This window comes from Acipenser ruthenus, chromosome 53 (genome assembly GCF_902713425.1).
Source record: "Acipenser ruthenus chromosome 53, fAciRut3.2 maternal haplotype, whole genome shotgun sequence".
Lineage (NCBI taxonomy): Eukaryota > Metazoa > Chordata > Actinopteri > Acipenseriformes > Acipenseridae > Acipenser > Acipenser ruthenus.
In genome coordinates, this window is record NC_081241.1 from 6,772,335 (window position 1) to 6,791,307 (window position 18,973).

Here is an 18,973-nt window from a genome sequence, read left to right on the forward strand (position 1 = left end):
GCTTACAGATGAAGTGTCCTATTAATTAAAAAAGTAACTGGGGCTGGAGAAGCAGGGCCCCTCGAGTCCTTATCTATAAGTTGTCAAGGCCTGCTGAAGCAGGGGGTGTTTGGTAAGAGAAAAGCCAAGTCTGTTGAACACACACACTTGTAAATGAAAAGAAGCACGTTTATTAAATACACACTGCAAAGTATGCTTTTACTGGTAAGAGGGAAATGTATTTTAGACCAAGGCTGGAATAATTAAACAGAGCTGGTGTTATATATTAGAAAAACATCTCTCTATATATACTTGTATCTTAATAAGTAATAAGAACTTTATGTTAACAGAGAAAATATGGTATCAGTTCAAAGATTACCTCACATATTTCAGAGATTATAAAGGTAGAGAACATGAGATCATATAGAAGTAATTTTAAAGGAGCTGCCGGGACTTTTTAAATATATTATTTCACTTAAAGATAAGAGCAGTCAAAGCAGACCAAATATTTAGATTTAATTAAGTCTTCGTATGCATGAACAGGGAAAAAATTCCATTAAAATCCAAGCAAAACCACAGTCAAGTATCGTTCAGCTTGGTAATACAAGCTGTTTGGTCCATTCTCTGATGATCTGTGAAAAAGCTGGTTGCTGTGTGCTCGTATTCAGAAGCCTCTTGTCTTCACTTACATTCTACACACAACGTCCCTATAGTGGTGGGTAAGCATAATATCGAATGTATACCTCACTTATATTGAAGCATTGTTATAAGGTATAGGAATTATATTTTAGCTTTAGAGAGTGACATATTAGATACTTTAGGATTTTTAGCGGTGGGTGTTTCTTAGCGTTTCGCATGTCTAGCCCAAGGGCAAAATATGTTATAACCATAATTGTTTGAAGTGTTAACTCAAAGTGACAACTTGCGGCAACAAAAGCAACACAGGAGGGAGGGCTTTTTCTTGTGGAGCTCCGATAGTCTGGAATGCTCTGCCTTTGTTTGTCAGGGAAGCTGGGACCAGTTTTCAAGTCAAGACTAAAAAAGCATTTTTATAAATTGGCTTTCTTATCTTAGTGGGTTTTAATGTAACTTTATAATTGCTGTTTTTGCATTATGTGTACAGTATTTTATGTTATTTAAATACTGTACACATAATGCAAAAACAGCAATTATTTAAGTCTGATTGTGGCAGTTGTATGTGTGACGTGCTATACAAATGTATTGTGTTTTTGTTTCTGCTGTGTACTGACAGTGCTTTGCGACACTTGGATAAAAGTGCTATATAAATTCAACATAAATAAATAAATAATAGGAGAGTTACTCTTCAGATACAAGTGCGATACATTCACAAATGCAGAGTCACTTACATTTTAAATCCAAACCGGTCAAACTGTGACCAGCGTGGTGGTTCCAGTGTTATATTTCAGTGGAAAATAAACAAAACAATATAAGCATAATAAAAATAATAAAGGGAAAAAAGACACAATACCAAGATCTAGGCTTTTACTTTGTTTTGTAATTGTTGATTTTCTGCCGTCCCTCATCCCGCATCCTGAGCATCATGTTGACTTTAACTTTCTACACCCCTCCCCCTCCCCAAACCTCCCCCATTTCAACATGACTGAATCTAAAAGAAAATCACAGAACATACCTGCTGCTCACATGAGAGACACGAGACGCCAAAGAAAATCACAGAACATACCTGCTGCTCACATGAGAGACACGAGATGCCAAAGAAAATCACAGAACATACCTGCTGCTCACATGAGAGACACGAGACGCCAAAGAAAATCACAGAACATACCTGCTGCTCACATGAGAGACACGAGACGCCAAAGAAAATCACAGAACATACCTGCTGCTCACATGAGAGACACGAGACGTCAAAGAAAATCACAGAACATACCTGCTGCTCACATGAGAGACACGAGACGCCAAAGAAAATCACAGAACATACCTGCTGCTCACATGAGAGACACGAGACGCCAAAGAAAATCACAGAACATACCTGCTGCTCACATGAGAGACACGAGACGCCAAAGTTAGAAGAGGCTGATTGAGTTACAATAGGCAGCTCATATTACAAGACGTCATTCACATGGCTGCAGACTGATCTAATCACAGTTCAATACATCGCCTGCACATTCCCGATTGATAAATATCTCTATCCCAACCCTTAACTCTCCTCCTCTCTCTACACTCTGTCTCTTCCTGCTCCTTCTCTCTCCCCTCAGGATCACGTTCTCCACATACTGTACCTGTGTCTTATTCCATGCATTAAATATATATATATATATATATATATATATATATATATATATATATATATATATATATATATATATATATACATGTGTATAATATATATATAGACACACACACACATATATATATATATATATATATATATATATATATATATATATATATATATATATATAGTCAATTATAGATACAACAGAACATATGACAGATGACTAGAAAATATTGAGCAAATAAACAATTTACTTTTAGTTGCTTTTATTTCATAATTGTCAAAGCAAACACTCCTGAGTCGAGTAAACATTTCAATTACTCAGCTGTAGGTATAATATAGATATATTAGTATTACAACATTGTTATATAGTATATAGCATTTACACAATATAGATATAATATACAGCATGTTAAAGCTGTCTAGAATCTATGAAGCCATCAAATAAATGATTGAAGTAGAAAAGCCTTTTCTACAGTCTTTTTTAACCTGAAACCTGAATTGAAGTGAATACCTATACAAGACAAAGACATACAACTATTCCACTTTATTACTTGCTAGATTGACAGACGGTGATACGCTGCTCCTTTTAATTGCTTTTAAATAGAAAAGCCATGAGATGCTTCACAATCCGATTCTCTCTTGGCCCCTGTGGTTCTTATTGTTCTGTAGTTGTAGGTGGCTGATTTCACTGCAGTCAGTACTTTGTAAATGGGTGTACTGTAGTTAATTTTGCACGACAGCAAAGCATACACAGTTGGCGTTGTTACTTTTATCACACAACAAACCTAAGGGCTGAGTTTGGTGCTGCACATTGACCTCATCATCAAAGGATGAGCTATGCCACCTACTTTACAAGAAGACAAAAAAACACTCTAAATTCAATAAGTTTGTCATAATTATATACGCTGCTGCAGTTTTCACATCACTGTGGTCCATGTTATCATCACTGTGTTTTGTACGCCTCTTTTACTGTCACTGTTCCTAATGTTACTCCTAGTACTGTTCCTAGTGTAGCTCCTATAAACACTCCTGCTGCAGCTCCTACTGGCCCTGTGATGGCTCCAGCTATTGCCCCTATTGATTTCCAGGTGGCTTTTCCTTTTGCCAGCTAAACTTTCCCTTCTGCTCCCCCCCTTTCTCTCTTCAGCCTCTTGTTCTGCAGTCATGATTCCCCGCCCTGTTAAAGAGAAAGACCAGTTTGTTCCTCTTAGAAATGAAAGCTTTCCATGTGAAGCCCTGGGTTAGTTTTCTCCTCTTGTCGTCGTGCTGTGCTGAAAGAACACTCCCTGTCACACACAGCACTGGCATGTTCCTGTATGTGTGGAGCTGCTGTACAGAGACACAACTAGCAAGCTCTTCAAACAAACAGTGCACATTAATCAGGAGAATCAGTGAAGTGTCTGAATGTTCGTCAGCAGGTTTGTAACATTACAGTTTGATTTCTTGTTTGCTCGGCCATGTGCTGTGCAGGTGTAACAGTGTCCTAATAAGTTTTCCAGAGAAGCTCAGAACACTCAGAACTAGATTTTCTTTAATAAATGAAAGTTAACTTAAACTGAAATGACAGATGTGTTTCAATCAACTTAGAAACTTTCAAAACATTTCACCATAAATAAACTGTGTCATAAGGTTTGTAATAAATACATTTGAACACAAAACACAATAGGGCCTATGTACTAAGCGTGGTGCATTGCGACATATGAACAAAAGGGAATTGCTAGTGCATCTTGAAAAATGCGCACTAATTCGAAGGGGCAACTGTACGCTTCACACTTCACACTGTTCTGAGCAAATCTATACAGAGTAAGATACAGCTCAGAAACCAAAGTACAGCTGTAACGAGATACACATGTCCTTATCTCTTCAGTGTCAGTTTGTATTACTGCCTGTCGGGCTCTTTCCTGTAGATTAAAGTGCATTGTATCACATTAAAAAACACCATGGTGTATCTAGAATATGGGAGCTCATATAAAACATTCAAATACCAGCTCTGCTGTGTTAAAAAGCTGACTTCATACAGATCCAATAGGAATAGTGTGTGGCCGGCTTCCATGGATGATGTGTCTTTACATTTTTTATTAATTTGCTCAGAAATTAAATACAAAAATGCCACAGAATGTTTCTAAAGAACAATGCTGTTGTATATTGAAAGCATATTTCAGATTCAACTGGATTTTATCATTGCACAGCCTCTAAATATCTGAAAACAAACCTGCCCTGCCCAGTCTCTCACATTGATTTCTAGCTTGTTACTTTTCACTGTTTCTCACTGACTCTAAACTTGTTGTAAGTGTCCTGCTGTCCAGCACAACATTAAGTTAACCTAGTCTACAGAAATGAAGATCTGAAGAGATGACTCACCAGGGTCTGAACCGGCAGCCGCCATCTCTCCCTTCTGCTCCCTATTGAAGACAATGGGGCTGGAGTCCAAAGGGAACTTGATCTCTACAGTTTTTAATTAATATAGAGTCACATCACATATTCTTATATAGTTTGTACTGTTTACTACTGTAAATGAACAAAGTCTACTGCCAGTGACCAAAGTTCACTGCACTCAAAAGAGCTGACACGCTTTAAAAAGAGGACATTAACATTCAGCTGATTGCATCATCAATATGCAGTACTTAATAGCTACCATTAATAGTACTGTAATTTCACTGTTAGTATTGTAGTTGCATTGTAGTTACTATGGGCTGCGACATTCAGAAAATAATAACATGGCATTGCAGAACAAGCTGAATGATAACTGAGTTATAATTAAAAGATTGATCTCATTTAAATGGAGGGTATCGCAAGCTGCACAAACAAAGACACACCTCAAGACACATCAATAAATGAGATACAGTTCAAAATACAGGTGCAATAATTACATGCTATACTGTAGTTATAACTTACTAATATTTACTGCATGCGCTTCGCACCCGATTCTGTTATTGTAAGGATTGAACTCCATACATTAACAACATGGCGGTTATTTTGGCAAGTACATTTATTAAATAATGTAACTAAATAGATTTTGATGTGTATCCAATATATGTACTAAAACATCTTTGCAATGCATACCTTCAGTCAATCTACAATCTATGCAAACCCACAGACACAGAAGCAAAGAATAAATCAACACATCTACACAACAGGCCATCTTTCTAGCAACTTCAATATCCCTGAAAAACATGACCAGTTGCAACCAGTTTGCTTGTTGAACCCACAAGACAATTCATTTCCAGTGTTGTACATTTCCAAACAATCCAGGTTAGATGCCAGGTGAACAGAATATCTTACATCCAGGATCTGTGCATGTGCACAATATGTCCTGAAGAGGGCAGCCAAGTCAAGCATTATACAGCAACACCGAACAACACACAGTATACTAAAACCAAAGAGTTTATGAGATGTTACATACTGACAGACCCCTAATGGGTAAATGTATGTGCCTAATCCTTTAGTTTCACATATAACCTCATCAAAATAAGGGTTCAAGAGAAAAGCCCCGAACTAAGAAGTGATTTTTATTGCAGCAACTCCAGCACAGCGAGACAGACTATCTCAGTTTAACAGCGTGTCCCGGGGCCGTGTCTGCTGGCTGTTTGTGAACCAATTCCACTTCGTGTCGGGCAGCCTTAAAAATGAATGAGCTTTGTAGCGTCACTCTTTTATAGAAACTCAGTTTGACACGACTGGTCCAAGCCAAAGGAAATATGCCAACAGTCTCTAATATCACCGGGGCAGTCCTGATCACAATCCTTATTATCATTCGCCAGGAAAAGGCCGCTGTTGCCAGGCAACAAAAAAAAAGGTTTCTGAATAAGAAGCTGGCCTAAAAAGAAATCAACTTCCACACATTCTACCAAAATACAAAATCCAAACCTGAATATAACATTTCTTTATTCATATTTAAACTTTAAAAATTACATTTAAAGACAACAACAGTATGACATAATAAGAAATCAACGTCATTTCAATTTACCAAAACACAAAATTCAAAAACTGAACTATTTTCTTCATTCATATTCAAACTTTAAGAAATAATAAAAATAGAAAATAATAAATTTATTAAGCCACCCGTAACCCGATAATAATAATAAAATATATGTTTCTCCGGACAGGCTATATCTGTTCAAAGTGATTATAAACAATACCAAAGTGCATAATAGTCTTATTATTTCTACTCCTATTCTATAATTGTTAATAGCGTAATTAATAACATGTTTCTAGATTGTTTATAATCACTTATATCTGATCCCTAATCTAATTGGTTTACAATTATATGTACAGTAGATACATGCTGTTCTATACACACAGGGCCAGGTTTATCAAAGTGTTTGCACCAGAGGGCAGTCTGTGAGAGTGCAATACTAGTGTTCATGTTACAAGGCAAGCATCAATCTCCTCAGAACAAGGCTCACTCCAGGACTCAAAGTGTGCCTGAGTTGTTTGCTGCTGTTTTGTAATGTTGTGCAGATTGGATTTTGGTGTGAATATCTTGATACATCTGATCCACAGTGTCAGGTCATTGAATGATAAGAATGGAATCTGATTTCCTGATAAACAGTCTTTGACAATATCAGTATATCAGGCTGTTGAACTGTTCTCATTGTGTTTTACAATGTGTGTAAAATATACATGTGTTATAGCAGCAAGGCTAATCCTTCAGCTCTGATCAGTGAGAAGTCAAGGAAGTACAATACACATGGATACAATACTGGTTAAAACACAGGGAGCAGAGAGTACTGAGAGGAGTGACTTGTAGCTGAGTCCATGTACACAGTGGGGGGCTTCAAGGATCAGGGCTGAATGTAATAGTCTGGAGCAAGGAAAAATTAGAGGAGACTTGATGCAGAAACCGCTGTGCTAGTGTTCCCAGTCACTGGCTACTCCTCTAGAGAAAGATCAATGAAGTGAGCACTGAGGCTCCGGTGTTGTTACTGAATATTGATCAGATATTATTCAATTACACCACCCCCCTCCAATAACACCACCCCCTGTCCAATAACACCACCCCTCTCCAATAACACAACCCCCTGTCCAATAACACCACCCCCTCTCCAATAACACCCCCCCTCTCCAATAACACCACCCCCTCTCCAATAACACAACCCCCTGTCCAATAACACCCCCCCCTCTCCAATAACACCACCCCCTGTCCAATAACACCACCCCCTCTCCAATAACACCCCCCCTCTCCAATAACACCACCCCCTCTCCAATAACACAACCCCCTGTCCAATAACACCACCCCCTCTCCAATAACACAACCCCCTGTCCAATAACACCACCCCCTCTCCAATAACACCACCCCCTCTCCAATAACACCCCCCCTCTCCAATAACACCACCCCCTCCAATAACACCACCCCCTGTCCAATAACACCACCCCCCTCCAATAACACCACCCCCTGTCCAATAACACCACCCCGTCTCCAATAACACCCCCCCTCTCCAATAACACCACCCCTCTCCAATAACACCACCCCCCTCCAATAACACCACCCCCTCTCCAATAACACCACCCCCTCTCCAATAACACAACCCCCTGTCCAATAACCCCCCCCACCCATTCCAATGACACCACCCCCTGTCCAATAGCACCACCCCCTGTCTCACTGTTCTTGACTGGGTTCCTGTGGTGCTGCCTCTATTGCTTCTGCTACTGTGTGCAATACTGTCCCAATCGCAGCCCCTTCTCTCAATGCTGCTGCTACTGCCCTCTGAGCTGCTCCTTCTCTTACTGCTTCCTTTGCAGCCTGCATTACTGCCACTAGTGCTGTCTCTTCTGATATTGCTCTGGATACTGTGTGTAATACTGCCCCTACCTCAGCCCCTTCAACCAGTGCTGCTGCTACTGCACTGATCACTGCCCCTAGTGCTGCCCTTTCTCCACTCGCTTCAGCTGGCTTTTCATATCTGCTTATAAATTCATTGGATCTTTCTGCTTCTGGTCTAATGATTTCCTTGTAGCGCTGCCTGACTGTCTCCATCTCTCTCCTGTGTTTCTCCTCATACTCTCCCCTCTCTCTCTTCCCTTTCTCGATGCAATCCTCCTTCTCTTGCTCCTCCCTTTCTCTCTCCTCTCTCTTTCTCCTCAGTTCTTCCTCCAGTTTGATCCTGGGAATCTCTCCCTGTTCTTTCCTCAGCTCTTCCTCCAGCTCTTCTATCCTCTCTTCCAGCTCTCTGATCTTCTTGTCTCGTTTCTAGATTTCCAATCTCATCTTCCTTTTCAAGTTCTCGAGTTCTTTCAGGTGCTTTGCCCTCAGTTCCTGTTCCTCCCTCAATATCGTCTCTTCCTCCTCCTTCAGTATCTCCTCTTGTCTTTGTCTGATCTTTGCTTCTGCTTGCTGGTACATCTCACTGGTGTAGTAGCTGCCGTTGTTTCCCTTCACCATGTTGTCTATCTTGTCCAGGAGCTGTGTGACCTGAGTGCGATCGCTCCTGTCCTCAGTGTTGAGAACATGATACCTGTTCCCACATTTCTCAACAAGCTGCAGGAGCTCCTTGCTGCCTGTCTGAATATAATCCTCAATGGTCTTGCCTTTCAGCTTGTCACTGTGTGTGAAAAGGAGCATCATGTACCTCCTCACAGCCTCCTCACTGAATATCTCCTGGACTGTCTCCACTGCTCTCCTCTCTTCCTCTGTGAATCGGCCCACCGGTATCACCAGGAGGAAAGCATGGGGTCCCGGGGCAGACAGAGAAACACAGCTCCTAATCTGGAGTTTGTCCTGAGAGAGCTCTGGAGTGTCGATCACAGCAACATGTCTCCCAGCCACATGTCTCCTTTTCTCTTCTCACACTCCCTCGTTACTGCAGAGGAGCTGGTTTCAGATCTGAACTCCTCTCTACCCAAGATGGTGTTTCCTGCTGCACTCTTCCCAGCCCCAGTCTTCCCAAGCAGCACCATCCTCAGCTCAGGGGGGCTTAGAGGCGCTTGGTTATCTGCAAGGGGAGCCTCTCCTTTACCTCCAAACATTAAAAAAACAAAAAAATATATAGTATATGTGGCAAAGTGGTAATGACGTGCAGGTGAGTGCAGTGCAGAATAATTACACAGACAGACGTTGGTACAGGTGCAAGGGTGTTTATTTATTTTAGTAAATGTCCAGAGCCTCAAGGCAAAACCTGTAAATAATAATAGTGCTGGAAGTGATACAGCGGCGTGTATCACTTCTAATTTATAATCCCGCGGGTTTGACCCGCAACCCCAAAGTCCCGTTCCGACACCCACACTAAACACGAACACAAAAGACAGTGCGTGATTCAAGTGCTAAAAGGTGCAAACACAAAGACAGTTGGTAGTGAAAGGTGAGTGGTGAAGTCCGGGTTTTTCGCTGGCCTGCGGCTGCAGCTCCGGATCGTGCTCAGTAATCTTCTGTGACAAATAACACACAAGACACACAGTGTTAATACACAGACACAGAACACTCACGTCTTATTCACGGTACGGGCTCCTTCTCGGTTATTTAACTTAACCATATGCAAAGGAACAGATCACTCAAGCCATGCCCCCTATTTATACCCTTGCCCATGACCCCGAGGTTAACGAGCGCATCCGCTCCTCCAGTCCTCGGATGCCACGCCGCTTACCGTCTGGGTCACTGAGCTCGGGTGCCATGGCTCCGCCCCCTTCCGAACTGACCGACTTCCATCTACCCTACGGAATAAATTGTCGTGCCATTTCATTAAGGGTACTCTGTTCCTCGTATACCGTGCTCTCACAGGTCGAGAGGGAGATCTAACACTAAGACTCATTCGATCTCTGTCACATATATTATAAATATATAGAAAATGGCTATTATTCCCCACAAACTTTGCTTTTGTGACCAGGAGTGATATTTTGAAATTTACCTATTTCCAATGAGAAAACGGGTGGATTTGTGTCTTTTCGTTCACATAAAGTCAGAAAAAAACAACATATGAATCCAAATTAACATGTATTTATACTAAAGTAATACAAAAATGACTACAAAAGATTTAGAAGTGAGTAGTTTTTCGAGATTTACGATTATACTGTAAATCACTTTCACGAATCAGACCCCAAATGTAGTCTCTCATTGGAAATAGGTAAATTTCAAAATATCACTGTCCTGGTCACAAAAACAAAGTTTGTGGGGAATAATAGCCATTTTCTATATTTTTGAGGCATAAGCAATTAGGAAATAACACTTACTACCAAGGAACCAAAAAAAAAAAAATTGTTACACAGTGTAACCATCTCAGCTTATGTCTTTATATACATTGAGGATAACAAAATGAAATGACAGATTTGTTTCAATCAACTTAGAACCATTATACAAACAATATCATATTACTACAAATTAAACACAAAGAAAAGTTTCTACACAGTGTTCCCTGTTTATTATTATTGTTCCTGTCTTTATTGGTATATTCTGCAAGTAGTATTGCACTGCACTGTGAGCCCCTTTATAATACAGAGGAGCAGTGAGCCCAGCAGAACAGACAGGTAAAGACACAGAGTGGATGGATCGGGTTTCAAACCTGTTTGGCTGCTCCAGAAGCAATGGAGTGTATCTTTTCCTTTCACTTTGTAATGGCTATTTAAAGACTAGACGGGAACATTGTGTTAAAACCTTGTGTAAATGTAAAACGGCCTCAGACTGGCTTATTTAAACCACGCTTCTATACAGGAGGAGATGAGTCCAGATGTATTTTAAACAAATCAAATTCACATACCCAGTCCAGTGTATTGCTATATCATATATATACCCAGTCCAGTGTATTGCTATATCATACATATACCCAGTCCAGTGTATTGCTATATCATTCAGATACCCAGTCCAGTGTATTGCTATATCATATATATACCCAGTCCAGTGTATTGCTATATCATACATATACTCAGTCCAGTGTATTGCTATATCATACATATACCCAGTCCAGTGTATTGTTATATCATACAGATACCCAGTCCAGTGTATTGCAATATCATACATATACCCAGTCCAGTGTATTGTTATATCATACAGATACCCAGTCCAGTGTATTGTTATATCATACAGATACCCAGTCCAGTGTATTGCAATATCATACATATACCCAGTCCAGTGTATTGTTATATCATACAGATACCCAGTCCAGTGTATTGTTATATCATACAGATACCCAGTCCAGTGTATTGCTATATCATATATATACCCAGTCCAGTGTATTGCTATATCATTCAGATACCCAGTCCAGTGTATTGCTATATCATATATATACCCAGTCCAGTGTATTGCTATATCATACATATACTCAGTCCAGTGTATTGCTATATCATACATATACCCAGTCCAGTGTATTGCTATATCATATATATACCCAGTCCAGTGTATTGTTATATCATACAGATACCCAGTCCAGTGCATTGCTATATCATACATATACCCAGTCCAGTGTATTGTTATATCATACAGATACCCAGTCCAGTGTATTGCTATATCATACATATACCCAGTCCAGTGTATTGTTATATCATACAGATACCCAGTCCAGTGCATTGCTATATCATACACATACCCAGTCCAGTGTATTGTTATATCATACAGATACCCAGTCCAGTGTATTGCTATATCATACAGATACCCAGTCCAGTGCATTGCTATATCATACAGATACCCAGTCCAGTGTATTGTTATATCATACAGATACCCAGTCCAGTGTATTGCTATATCATACAGATACCCAGTCCAGTGCATTGCTATATCATACACATACCCAGTCCATTGTATTGCTTTATCATACACATACCCAGCCCAGTGTATTGTGTAAATCACTGCCATGTTTTACACAATAAAAACTCACACTCGGGGTCCCATTGGTAGCTTGGTTTCATGAAAACAAGCAGCACAGTAACTGATACAAAATAGTTTGGGCAAAGACTGAAACCGGGGGTAAACTTTCACACACTTTTAAACAAATAGTCTGTCAAGAATTACTGCTTTCTGTCCATATGTGTTTCTATTAATAAAGCAGAGAAATGGCTATACAAGTGAAAATACTGTAATTGTAACTCACCGTGATGTGGATCAGGACCTGCCGCGGCTGAGATCTCTGAAGAATGTGGAGATTTACTGATGCTGTTTAGGGTGTGTTCTTGATGCTCCACTGATAATTGAAACATTATTTTTAACTTCCTTGATGTGTGTTACTCTCTGTAGGATCAAAGAACACCAGTACAGCTGAGCAATACCACTAACAAGTATCTGAAGCCATTTCAGAGAGCAGTACTTCCAATGAGGCATGAACACAGGCTAAAAAAAAGAAGCTATCTGTGTAGAGAACACCCAGAACCCTGGTAGTGCCACCAGCCAAATTAGCCTTTTAAGATAGTCCCAACTGAGTCTTGATTAACACTGCTATTATCACCGATATATATATATATATATATATATATATATATATATATATATATATATATATATATATATATATATATATATTGTAAGGAAGCAGGTTGGGTGAGACAGCAGGGAGGGGGTTAAAACCTCCCTGCGAGAGAAACCTGTGTGGAATGCACTTTTGTTTTGGATTGATTGGTTTATTGTTTGAATTGTTTTGTTTAATTGTTTTATTGTTAATTATCATCCGCACCTGGGCGGTATTGGGGAATTAGACCCAGGTGTGGGGTTTAAAAGGGAGCAGGCAGTCTGCTCGGGGCTGCTGAGGAGAAGGAGGCAGAAAGGGGTACTCTGCTTCCTGGCAGTCGTGAGACAAAGTGCTGTTTCAAAATCAGTGTGTTTTGTAAGGACGGGGAAACAGCGTAGCTGTCTCGTGTTAGTCAGGGTGTTCCTGTTTGTGTAGTTAGTGCTCATAAAGAGCTAGGTGTTTGTTTTTGTATTTTTGTTTTGGTGTTTATTAAAATAGCGCAACCGCGCAAGAAAAATCAATTTCTGTGTGTTGGGTCACTGTTTTTAAAGGGGCAACGAACCCGAGAGAGGTGCAAATCGTTACATTTGGTGGCAGCGTGTGTGGGCGCCCCTACGACCCAAATAATGGATTTAAAGGAGTTGATTGAAATGGTCAATCGAAACACAGCTGCTCAAAAAGAGCAGATAAAGAAGTGGAGACAGGAGTGGGGGCTACCTGATCCGGAGCCCACAGAGATAGACCTGCTGCTCCAGAAGTGGGAGCAGGTATGGGTAACGCCGCTGTCGGAGCCAGAGGGGGAAGAGCCGGAGCCCAGAGGGGAAGAGCTGCCGTTGTCGGAGCCCAGAGGGGAGGAGCCGCCGCTGCCAGAGCCCAGAGGGGAGGAGCCGCTGCTTCCGGAGCACAGGGAGGAGGTGGAAAACATACCTCCACCACAGCCCCGACCACCACCCCTACGGTCCAGTCCGGCGTCGCTGCGTCCGGTCCCTCACCCCTTGCGCCTGGACACCCTGTCGGTTGGTCTGGACCTCCCGTCACTAGACCTGGAGCCCAGGAGTCGGCAGAATCGGGCACAGTTCTGCACCTGGTCCCCTGCTCCGCTCCTCACGGACACTAAGACGTCGCTGCGCTGCTCCCAGACGTCGCTTACGCTCCCCCTGGTCACTGCTTCGCTCCCCCTAGATGACCGGACGTCGCTGCACTGGGTCCCAGCTGCAGACCTCTGCCCGCTGCTGCAGCCTCCAGTGCCCCGGTTGCCGTTCTGGTCGCCCCTGTCAAACCGTTGGGGTCCTTCGTCGCCGGTGCGCGGTCCCTACCTGGCTGAGCCGGGACGTGGATCGATCCACCCTCGAGTTCGCCCGTGGAAGAGGGCGAAAATGGACATTTGTGGACTCGAGGGTGGGTGGTTGGGTTTTAGGGGAGGAGGTGGCCGTTTCATGGCCTGTGTCTTGTAAAGACAAGGGGGGGGATGTGTAAGGAAGCAGGTTGGGTGAGACAGCAGGGAGGGGGTTAAAACCTCCCTGCGAGAGAAACCTGTGTGGAATGCACTTTTGTTTTGGATTGATTGGTTTATTGTTTGAATTGTTTTGTTTAATTGTTTTATTGTTAATTATCATCCGCACCTGGGCGGTATTGGGGAATTAGACCCAGGTGTGGGGGTTTAAAAGGGAGCAGGCAGTCTGCTCGGGGCTGCTGAGGAGAAGGAGGCAGAAAGGGGTACTCTGCTTCCTGGCAGTCGTGAGACAAAGTGCTGTTTCAAAATCAGTGTGTTTTGTAAGGACGGGGAAACAGCGTAGCTGTCCCGTGTTAGTCAGGGTGTTCCTGTTTGTGTAGTTAGTGCTCATAAAGAGCTAGGTGTTTGTTTTTGTATTTTTGTTTTGGTGTTTATTAAAATAGCGCAACCGCGCAAGAAAAATCCATTTCTGTGTGTTGGGTCACTGTTTTTAAAGGGGCAACGAACCCGAGAGAGGTGCAAATCGTTACAATATATATATATATTGTAACAAACTGGAGGGGTACCCTGCGGGATACTCCTCTCCACGGCTTCCACCGACGAGCACAGACACGTAGAGATTGCAGGCAAGTAACTTTTATTTACAATATTCAAACACAAGAGACTCTTTAAATCACTGAATGCCCTGTATGGGACACTAACTGTCTCACTTCTTCGCCCCTCTCTATCTAGTATAGAATACCAAGTCCCTACAGGTCGGAGCCTGTAGAAGTCCGCTCCCGAGGAAGGGTCCGTGTAGACTCTCCCTGTGGTATGAGCTTGGTAATCCACGTAGTCCACCCGCTAGCTCTGCTGGGGTAATCCTGCAACACGGGTAAGTATCCACGGACTCCTCGCTCGCTGCAGGCTCTCTGGCCCAGAGGTAAGAACCGCACCGACTCCCTCTGCTGGAGTCTCGCTGCAGCACAGGCAAGGACAGCGCCGACTCCCTCTGCTGGAGCCTCGCTGCAACACAGGAACAGGTAAGGACAGCGCCAACTCCCTCTGCTGGAATCTCGCTGTAACACAGGTAACAGGTAAGTACAGCGCCGACTCCCTCTGCTGGAGTCACGCTGCCACACAGGTCACAAGTACCGGGAAGACTCTTGGTTGGAGTATGTAATGGGGCCCTGAATAAGAGCTCCTGGATGAACACTCCTGTGCCCCGCCTCCTAAGCAAGACGTGCCCAACGGCTTTGATGACTGTATCCAGACTGTGGGGACGAACCCCGGCAGCCAGTGTCCTGGGTGGTTCCAGAGCACCCCCGTGTACAACGTGCTTATTTTCCTGTTACAATAAAACGTGTCCTGCAAACCAAACTGTTGTTTTCGTCCGCTTTCTTTTCCCTTTTATTTCTACCCGCTGCTCCTGCAGCGCGTACTCATACAGTCTCTTTTCAAGTCCCGGATACCTCACACAGACACACAGTCGGCCGCCGTGACGGTCCTCAACCGACACGGAAGCTGCGGAACTGTTTTACTTAATACTGACGAGCGGCGTCCACACAAACGTTTAAATAAAACAAATTATACTAGCAAAACAAAAGGCTACCTCACCAAGAGGGAAACCGCTCACAATTTACACAAAACAAAACTCTTGTTCACAAAACAAAACCCGTTCGCTTTACCTTGCGAAGTTTTAACAACACTCTCTGTTCTCTGGGAATTTCCTGCAGGACAATCCGGCGGTGCTCCCCACGATCAACCCCCGTCCTGTCCTACCCTACTTCCTTATATACCCCAGGAACCCCGCCCTACCAATTAGTGCTCCGGTTCCTGGGTGCTGTTTGCTTCATTTTCTGTAGTAACGCCGCCATTCCTTAAAGGCGACGTTACTTCTTTCTTACATATCCTCTTCCCCAGCTCCAACCTATCGGTTAGAGCGGCCCAACTAACCCCGTGTTTTCTCGACAGCCCATCCGCGTTTGCATTTTGAATCCCCCGTCTATGTTCAATCCTGAACTTATATGGCTGCAAAGCTAAAAACCAGCGGGTTACCCTAGCATTTTTCTCCTTATTCTCTTTCATGAATTTTAGGGGTGCATGATCTGTCACTAGGGTAAATTCTCTGCCTAACAGATAATATTTCAACGCCTCAATTGCCCACTTCACTGCCAAGCATTCTTTTTCAACCACGGCATATCTTCTTTCTCGTGGTAGAAGTTTTCGGCTTAAGTACCCTATGGGGTGTTCCTCCCCCTCAACTATCTGCGACAACACTGCCCCTAAACCTACTTCCGATGCATCTGTCTGTAATATGAAAGGCTGGGAAAAATCGGGTACCTTCAACACCGGGCTGTCACACAGTATCTGTTTAATAGCTTTAAACGCTTTATCAGCCTCGGGGCTCCACTTAACACGGACCGGGGCCGATTTTTTTATTAAATCTGTAAGGGGTGTGGCAATGGAGGAAAACTCCGGCACAAACCGTCTATAATATCCTGCTAACCCTAAGAAGGCTCGTACTTGTTTCTTATCTCTTGGTATCGGCCAATTTGTAATTGCCTCTACCTTGCTCGTTTGTGGTTTGACTTTACCGCCCCCTACGACAAACCCCAAGTATTGCGCTTCCTGTAAGCCCACAAAACATTTCTCCGGGTTTGCAGTTAATGCTGCTTCCCGTAAAGACTGTAATACGGCGTTCACTTTTTCAAGATGCGTCTCCCACGAATCGGTAAATATCACAATGTCATCGATGTAAGCCGAAGCATACTGTGCATGAGGTCTTAATATGATGTCCATAAGCCGTTGGAAGGTGGCGGGTGCGCCATGCAATCCAAATGGCATTACCTTATATTGGAACAGTCCTAGGGGTGTGGCAAATGCAGTTTTTTCCCTAGACTTAGGGCTGAGGGGAATTTGCCAATACCCCTTTGTGAGGTCTAAAGTAGTTAAGTACTTCGCCGAACCTAATCTTTCAATCAACTCATCGACTCTAGGCATAGGATATGAATCAAATTTCGATACCTGGTTGAGCTGACGAAAGTCATTACAAAACCGCCAAGTTCCGTTGGGTTTGGCCACCATCACAATTGGACTGTTCCACGGACTCGAGGACTCCTCGATGACGTCCAGCCTTTTCATCGCTTCGACCTCGCGAACGACTTCGTTCCGTTGGGCCTCCGGGATCCTATAGGACCTAACCCGGACACACACCCCCGGGGGTGTGTGGACCTCATGTTGGATAACCGTTGTTCTTCCTGGCATGGAAGAAAACACATCGTGGTTAGCTTTCACACATCGCTGTACCTCCTGGACTTGTTGGGGCGTAAGGGAGGGACCTATATTAACTGATCTCCCTTCCAGTCCCTTCCCGTCTTTTCCCAAGGCTACCAATGCGACCAACTCCTCCCGGTCTACCCACGGTTTAAGAAGGTTAATGTGGTACACTTGTTCTTTCTTTCGTTTATCCGTCTGCCTTACTTTATAATTAACTTCTCCCACTGGCGCTATTATTTCATACGGGCCTTGCCACTTAGTGAACAGTTTACTCTCTGGGGTTGGTACTAATACCATAACCCGGTCTCCGGGTGAAAATTTCCGGCGTACTGCCGACCTGTTATACTGACCTGCTTGTCGGGCCTGTGCTTCCTCCATATGGGCCTTTACTATGGGTGTTATTTTTGCAATTCGGTCTCGAACCTGTAGGATATAATCTACCACATTACGTCCTGACGAAGTTTGAGCTTCCCACGTTTCCTTAGCTATATCCAGAATGCCCCTGGGCTGTCTCCCATATAATAATTCAAACGGAGAGAACCCGGTTGAGGACTGTGGTACCTCCCGAACAGCAAACATCAAATAGGGCAATAGGAGGTCCCAGTCCCTCCCGTCTTTGGAGGCCACTTTCCTTAACATCGACTTCAGGGTCTTATTAAACCTCTCCACAAGTCCATCCGTTTGAGGATGGTACACTGACGTTCTAATGGGGTTAACCTTAAGGGTAGTACAGAAATCTCTCATCAACTGGCTCATAAAAGGAGTACCCTGGTCCGTCAACACCTCCTTCGGGATACCTACTCGAGAGAACAAGTGTATTAATTCCTTAGAAATAGTTTTAGATGCCGTGTTTCGTAAAGGGATGGCTTCTGGATATCTGGTAGCATAGTCTAATATGACTAGGATATATTCATGACCCCTAGCCGACTTATTCAAGGGCCCCACCAAATCCATCGCTATTCTTTCAAACGGGACTTCAATAATCGGGAGGGGTTGTAACGGTGCTCGGAAACCTGGATTTGGACTCGCTAACTGACATTCTGGGCATGACCTACAGTATCGATCCACTGCCTTTCTAATGCCTAACCAATAGAACCTTCTCAATATTCGTTGCAGGGTTTTTTCAGATCCTAAATGTCCCCCAAACAGATGTGAATGGGCCAAATATAACACCTGAGATTGGAAAGCCTGCGGAACCAACAACTGTTCTACTGGTTCTTGATTAAGCTGAGTACAGCGATACAGTAGATCGTTTTTTATTATAAAATGCTCAAGCGGGTTAACCACAGTATTTTCAACCCTGCTGCCATTTATCGATACCACCTTTTTCCTAACATTTACTAGCGTGGGGTCTTGTTCCTGTTCCCTCGCAAAACTCTCACTGGGAAGTTGAAGACACTCCTCCCAAGAACCTTCCCTTGGGTTGTCTATAACCACTTCCCCCGACTCTGCAAGTATTTCTGCCTCAGTGCATTGAGTAGATACCCCCTTTCTGTTGCGTTTTGTCAAGACCCCAACTAAACTCTGTATCTTAGTGTCACGTTCCTGTCTCCGCTGTCGGCGGGACTTCCTTTCTTTTACACAATGACTTTCAATAAATAGGTCCGGGTCTGTAAATGGGAAAATAGCCTGGGGGCTCTCTGAAGGCTTACTTTCCTCCTCCAT

General features: G+C 43.1%; 1 pseudogene; it reads right to left on the reverse strand.

Moving 5' to 3' along the window:
- Positions 1-7,941: 7,941 nt before the first annotated feature.
- Positions 7,942-9,569, reverse strand: LOC131723194 (GTPase IMAP family member 4-like; annotated as a pseudogene).
- Positions 9,570-18,973: the final 9,404 nt, after the last annotated feature.